Below are 8012 nucleotides of genomic sequence, written 5' to 3'. Positions count from 1 at the left end.
ATAAGGTCACTATGAGTTGAAATCAACTCAACAGCACTTAACAACAAGGGTTAAGTGGACAGGCTTTATCAGAACCTAGATTAAGACAAACTCGGAAGAAGAGGCAGACAGATCATTTATGAAAGGTTACACACTGGAAATCTTATGACTAGCAGTGAACATTGTATGATGTAGTGAAAGATGAACCCCTTAGGTTGGTAGGCACTTAAAATATGACTTGGAAAGAACTGCCTTCTCAAAGTAGAATTAGCCTTAATAAATGAAGTAAAGCTTTCCAGACCTTCATTTGCAAATGAGCATGACTCAAAATGATAAGAAACAGTTGCAAACATCTACTAATAATGTATGTTTGCATATAAAATGTACAAAGCATGAATCTAGGAAAACTGAAAGTAATAAAAAATAAAATGGAATGCATAAAGATCAATATCCTAGGCTTTAGTGAACTAAAATGGACTGGGTGTTGGACATTTTGACTAGAACAATCATGTGGTTTATTAAACTAGGAACAAATTCAAGAGAAAAGGCATTGCATTCACTATCAAAAAAATGCATTTCAGGAACTAACTTAAAGTAGTACAATGCTGTCTGTGATACAATAATATCCTTATGTCTACAAGGAAGACCAGTTAATATCACTATTATTCAAATTTACACATCAGCCACTAAAGCCAAAGATGATAAATTGAAAAATTCTGCCAATTTTTCACTCTAAAATTGATCAAATATACTATCAAGATGCATCGATGATTACTGGTGATTGAAATGTGAAGGATGGAAACAAAGAGCAAGGATCAGTAGTTTGAAAATATGGTATTGATGATAGAAATAATGGTGGAGATCACATGATAGAATTTTGCAAGACTAATGACTTATCTGTTGCAAATACTTTTTTTCCATAACATTGTTGTTGTTAAGTGCTATTGAATCAGTTCCAACCCACAGTGACCCTGTATAGGGTTTCCAAGGAGCAGCTGGTGAGCTTGAACCACCAACCTTGCAGTTTAAATGGCTTTGCAGTCTGGCGCATTTACCCACAGCGCCACAAACAACAATTATGCATATGGACCTCACCAGATGGAATAGAGGAATCAAATTGACTATACCTGTAGGAGCAACAATAGAGAAGCTCAATACCATCAGCCAAAATAAGACCAGGGGCCAACTGTGGAACAGATCATCAATTATTCATATGCAATTTCAGGCTGAAAATGAAGAAAATTAAAACAAGCCCACGAGAGGCAAAATATGACCTTTAGTATATATCAACTGAATTTAGAGACCATCTCAAAAACAAATTTGATACTTTAGACACTAATCACCAAAGGCCAGAGCTGTTGTGGAATAACATCAAGAACATCATGCATGAAGAAAGCAAAAGGTCATTAAAAAGACAGGAAAGAAAGAAAAGACCAAAATGGATGTCAGAATGGGCAAAATATTGAATGATGCAGAAAGCAGTTAAAGAAGATGGAAGGGATACACAGAGTCACTGTACCAAAAGAAAATGGCTCAATCATCTCCAGAGGTAGCAGGTGACAAAGTACCAATGGTACTGAAGGAAGAAGTCCAAGCTGTACTGAAGGCAATGGTAAAAAACAAGGCTCCAGGAATTGAAGAAGACAAATTTAAATGTTTTAATAAACTGATGCAGCACTGGAGGCACTCATTGGTCTATGCCAAGAAATCTGGAAGACAGCCATCTGGCCACCTGCTTGGAAGAGATCCATATTTTTTCCCATTCTAAAGGAAGGTGGCCAAGCGGAATGCAGAAATTATTGAACAACATCATTAATATCAGATGTAAGCAGATTTTTGCTAAGGATAATTCAAAAGCCTCCACAGCAATGCATCAACAGGGAGCTGCCAGAAATTCAAGCCTATTCAGAAAAGGACATGGAATGAGGGATATAATTGCTGATGTCCAATGGATCTTGGCTGAAAGCAGAGAATACCAGAAAGATGTTTACTTGTGCTTCATTGACTATGCAAAGGCAATGAAATGTGTGGATCATGAAAAAAAACTAGATAACATTGTGGAAAGTGGGAAACCCAGAACACTTCATTGTGCTGAAAGGTGTACATAGACCAAGAGTCAGTTGTTTCAACAGAACAAAGGGAACACTGAATGGTTTGAAATCACAATAAGTGTATGTCAGTGTTGTATCCTTTTATCATACTTATTCAATCTGTAAGCTGAGCAAATAATGTGAGGTCAGGTTTCGTGAAGAACAATGTGGCATCACAATTAGAGAAAGGCTTATTAACAACCTGCAATGTCCAGATGATACAACCTTGCTTGCTTAAAGCGAAGATAATTTGAAGTCCTTGCTGATGATCAAAGATCTTCAGTATGGATTGTACCTCAGTGTAAAGAAAACAAAAATCCTCACAATTTGACCAATAAATAGCATCATGATGAATGAAGAAAAGATTCAAGATGTCAAAGACTTCATTTTGCTTGGATCCACAATCACCACTCATGGAAGCTGCAGTCAAGAAATTAAACGACATTGCATTGGGCAAATCTGTTGTACAAGACTTCTTTAAAGTGTTAAAGATCAAAGATGTCACTTTGAGAATTAAGGTGGGTTTGACTGAAGCCATGGTATTGTATCCTTTTATTCTTTTATGAATGTGAAAGTTGGACAACGAAAAGGAAGACTCAATGCATTTGAACTATGGTATTAGAGAAGAATCTTAGAAGTACGTACCATGGATGGTCAAAAAACCAGAAAATCTGTGTTGGAAGAAGTACAACCAGAATGCGTCTTATAAGCAATGATGGTGATACTATAAAGCCGAATATTACAACAACATGCAGTTGGGACATGTTGTCAGGAAGGACCAATTCCTGGAAAGGGACATCATACTTGATAAAGTGGAGAGTTAAAGAAAAAGAGGAAGACCCGTTTCCGCCCGCTCTCCCCTCCCCGCGAGCGCTGCTCCTGAGGTCCTGCTAAGCTAGCATCCCGCTGACTGCCAGCCGCCATCATGATCATCTACCGGGACTCCGACATTTACAAGATCGGGGAGATCGCGGACGGGCTGTGCCTGGAAGTGGAGGGGAAGATAGTCAGCAGGACAGAGGGTAACATCCACGACTCGCTCATCGGTGGAAACGCTTCCGCTGAAGGCACCAACGGTGAAGGCACCGAAAGCACAGTAGTCACAGGGGTTGACATTGTCATGAACCATCACCTGCAGGAAACCAGCTTCACAAAAGAAGCCTACAAGAAGTACATCAAAGATTACATGAAAGCAATCAAAGGCAAACTTGAAGAACAGAAACCAGAAAGAGTGAAACCCTTTATGACAGGGGCTGCAGAGCAAATCAAGCACATCCTGGCTAATTTCAAAAACTACCATTTGGTGAAAACATGAATCCAGATGGTTTAAAATTAAGAAAAATGTGCAACAAGGTTATATTCTTTCACCACACTTACTCAACCTGTATACTGAGCAAATATTCAAGAAGCTGTGTTCGATGAAGAAAAACATGGCATCAGGATTGGAGGAAGACTCATTAACAACCTGCAATATGCAGATGATACAACCTTGCTTGCTGAAAGTGAAGAGGACTTAAAGTATTTATTGATGAAGATCAAAGAGCACAGCCTTCAGTATGGATTACATCTCAATGTCAAGAAAACAAAAATCCACACCACTGGACCAACAAACAACATTCTTATCAATGGAGAAAAGATTGAAGTTGTCAAGGACTTCATTCTTCTAGGATCAACTATCAACACTCATGGAAGCAGTAGCCAAGAAATCAAACGATGTGTTGCATTAGGCAAATCTGCTGTACAAGACCTTTTTAAAGTGTTGAAGAGCAAAGATGTCAGTTTGAGGACTAAGGTGCACCTGACCCAAGCCATGGTATTTTCAATAACCTCATATGTGTGCAAAAGCTGGACAGTGAATAAGGGAGAATGTAGAAGAATTGATGTTTTTGAGTTATGGTGTTGGGAGAGAATATTGAAGGTGCCTTGGGCTTCCAAAAGAACCAATTCTGGATGTGCAACAAGAGTGCTCCTTGGCGGCCAAGATGGCCAAACTTCGTCTCTCAGACTTTGGACACATTGTCAGGAGGGAAAAGTCACTGGAGAAGGATGTCATGTTTGGGAAGGTGGAGGGTCAGAGGAAAAAGGGGAAGACCCCTTACGAGATAGATTGGGCTAGTGGCAGCATCGATGGACTCAAGCGTGGCAATAGTTGTGAGGTTGGCCCAGGATCGGGCAGTGTTTCGTTCTGCTGTGCATGAGGTCGCTATGAGTCTATACCGAGTCAATGGCACCTAACAACAGCATGTATACAAAAGAATTACCTGGGTATTTTACTAAAATGTAAATTCTAATACAGTACATCTGATATGGAAATACAAATTCTCGGCAGAGAGTAGAACCATAATGAATCAGTTCCAAGTCCTGTTTAAAGTCCTGTGTTCTTATCACTGGTCCTATGCAAACAACACTGTCATTACCTGTGTCTCTTTGCCCCACTAGTAAACAATGAGGACCACCTATGCAGGGAAATTGTGTTATTCATTCTTGTTTCCTCTATAGCTAGAACACAGAGGTCTATTAACTGTGTAACTGCTTCTGAATTCAAGTATGAAATAAACAAATTCTCATATTCCTGCCTTTTTACAGTCATATCCATAGCATTTAAGCTTTACCTCCTATTCAGTCTTCCCCAATTTGCCAAATTCCTCATAGACATCAACACTTTGCAGCCTTTATTGATATGTGTTGTTTGTTTGAAAACTGATCTCATCCCCAAAGACCTGAGTGTGAAGTGAATTGGCTTATCAAGCTGGCCAGGCAGCCTCCAACATCAATTCACTTCCATTGACAATGGGTCCCATTGAGCAAGCTTTAGGAACCCTGCCTGAGTCCAAAGACCTGAAGGACTTTATAGCCATTCATCTGAAAATTGCTTCCAGGCTTTATTTAAAGGACAATGTTCACCAGAAAGCTGTGTTGAAGGCCCAAACATTTAATGTTATCAATACGGATAATCCCATTGAAGTGAATTAGCAGGGAAAAGTAACAGCTACACAAAAAGTATATGAGAAGCATACCTCAGAAAATAAGGGTATTTTAATATAACTCTGAAATATATTTATATAAAATTATACACTTTTATTGTTATTTGTAGCAGCACCGTGGTGCCTGTGTCATGTGGCAGACATGGAGTTATAGGATAAGCACCGGACTGCTAACTGCAAGATAAAAGGTTCAAAACCACCAGCCTTTCCTCTGAAACTCTATACATGGTCGCTGTGAGTCAGAACCAACTCAACAGTACTTTCCAACAACACCAGAATCTGTGTGTACCCCCTAGAAGAGTACCTGGTACCATGCGGGTCGTGGTCGTGTGCCGAGTAGGTTCAACTCATAATGACCCCATAAAGCAGGGGTGGGGAATCATTTTTCTGCGAAAATTTATATCATCCATAGGCCATTACAAAATTAACAACTTAAAAATTAACCTGTTATATTTGTTCAAACAGTTAATTAACTCATCTGTTATGTGGAATGGAGCTGTGGGATAAAGCACTGGACCACAAAGTCGGTTTGAACTGCAAGGTAGGCAGTTCAAACTTACCAGCCATACCATGAAAACCCTATACAAGGTCACACTTAACAACAGCACTTAACAACAATAACAATGTGGTGTTGCACTATAGGATAATCTGCATTAACTATAGGATATAGTTTGCTGCATTAAACTGTGAACCACAAAGTTGATGGTTCAAGTCTACCAGCTGTTTTTCGGAAACCCTATACAGGGTCTCTATGAGTCAGAACTGACCTGATGGCACTTAATAAGAACAACAATGTGATGGCTGGAACTGTGATTGCCTTGACAGAAGGCCAGACCAAATGGGGCTGGTTGTTCCCCACTGCTGCCAGATAGGGTTTCCAAAGCTATAAATCTCTACAGAGCGGAAAACCTCATCTTTCTCCTGAGGAGCAACTGTGGATTTGAACTGCTGACTTTACAGTTAGCAGCCCAAAGCATTATGCCACCACAGTGGAATGGCGAAAGGAGTTGGTACACACCAGGACTGCCCTGTGGCAAGTTTTCCACCTTTACCACGGCTCAGTCTTTCCACTTGTCTATCATTCCCTATTAGAATTATTTTAAGTTTTCCTCCTCTAACAAGTTCCCATGGTACCCAGGTGCCGGCTTTCACAGGCTTTACTGTATTTGTCCATGATTGATTTTTTTTAATCCATTCTAATAACTCCATTTCTATTTATGCAAAAGAACCTATATGTTTTCACATTCTTTTTATCTAAAAAGAATTAATAGCTAGCCCCATTTTGAAGCATAAAAATGCAAATTCGCTTCCTGTTTTGTTTCAAATTCCTCTGGCACTCACTCTGGAGAGTTCAGGATATCCCATCTTTTGATGATCTGTTTACTGAAGCCAGGGGCGTGGTTGCTGGTGGTTACCTTCCTCACGCACTGGGTGTTAATAGGAACAGTTGATACACTGCTTTCTGGCTGGGACTGTACTAGAAAAGCAATAGTTCTCTGTTGATTAATAACTGATTTCACTACTGATCAAGCCACAAAGATCAAAGCCCTGCTCCATTTGGTTTCAGCACACACTCAACTCAGCCTTGCTCTTTCCAAGAATGGACATCACAGCCAAATTGCATCCATAGTTTCTGCCACCCCACTTCTGGCTCACTCTGCTCAGAATATGGCTGTGGTACACCACAATGGACAAGAGGGTTGGACAATCCCCCAAATTTGGCTTTCAAACGTTATAGCCAGTCACTGTGCACTACCCCCCTCTCCTGTCCACTAGATGGTGCTGCAGACCTGTGTTTGTGGCAGCTCACTGGACTTGGACAAAGATGAGTGAATAATAGACAGGTGAAATGCTGTGGAATGCATAAAATTTATGAGAGTTAATCCTTTAAACATTCTGGTCTGCGTATGTCTTGGCAGGCATTGAATAAAAGGTCCATCTAAGTGAATGGAAATTTACAACTCACCATTTATTTATTACACTTGGCAGCCTGGGGTATACATGTTTTAGTACAAGTACCTCCTGGCACCTCTGTGTATAAAATAAAGCAGCTGTTTACTCAGGGCATAACAATTAATATGTTCCCCCAAAGAATATAATTTATGGCACTGAATACATAAGAGGATGTTTTGTGATATCCCAAGACACACCTCAGTAAAATCAGCGGATGTCATATCTCAGGTTCATTAACTGCTCTACACATCCTAACACCCAGTAGAAAAGTCAGAATAAGGATTTGACCAAAGTCAGTCTTTGTATTTCCATTAATTGAAGGTCAAATTCATGATATATTCCCAGTTATTCAAGGGAGTCTTGGCATTTCTCATGACTATGAAAGAACTTCCCCTCTGGTTATTTCTACACAAATTCTGCTGCTGTGGGGAGAAACGTCAGCTAGCAAGCATAACTCATTTGGAAAGTGATCTGAATTCTCTTTTGATAAAAAGTGAGGGGGGGTTAATTTAGTTGTTCTGCTGTATTATTTCCTCTGTGGTACTGAAGGCCTCCCCTGAGTAATAACATAAATCAAGCAGATTTGGCTTGAGGCAACCATCAGCTTCCTATCCACATGACAAAATGGAATTAACCTCATTTACAATTGGCCACCCCCTTTTCACTGATTTTGAATTGTTTGGTTAACTCACTCTAGGAAGGAGTATCAATAATTTAACATTAGCCAGTTGGCATGTCACCCTGACAGATGGAAACAGCAACAGTGCTATGGAGTCACTGACTCCCTGTCAGGATACAGCAGTGAAATTCACCCCCATCTCCTGTCTATGGGATTCATAAGAGAAAAGAAAATGGTCCCAGCAAGTCACTGAAATCTATTCGAGACCTTTCCATAGCAGCCCAAAATGCAAATGTTCTTGGATGTTTTCACATCTGGGAGAAAAGAGTAAAGGAGGATGAACCATATAACAGAGAAGAGAGCTGTGAGTCTCAAGAGGTGGCCCCC

The 8012-nt window shown here is 40.0% G+C and overlaps 1 pseudogene; it reads left to right on the top strand.

Annotated features, from left to right (window-relative positions):
- Positions 1-2994: 2994 nt before the first annotated feature.
- On the top strand, positions 2995-5042 carry LOC102834116 (annotated as a pseudogene).
- Positions 5043-8012: the final 2970 nt, after the last annotated feature.

This window comes from Chrysochloris asiatica, unplaced genomic scaffold (genome assembly GCF_000296735.1).
Source record: "Chrysochloris asiatica unplaced genomic scaffold, ChrAsi1.0 scaffold00019, whole genome shotgun sequence".
Taxonomy (NCBI): domain Eukaryota; kingdom Metazoa; phylum Chordata; class Mammalia; order Afrosoricida; family Chrysochloridae; genus Chrysochloris; species Chrysochloris asiatica.
Note: the sequence above shows the minus strand (reverse complement) of the source record. Positions and strands in the feature narration are given on the sequence as shown.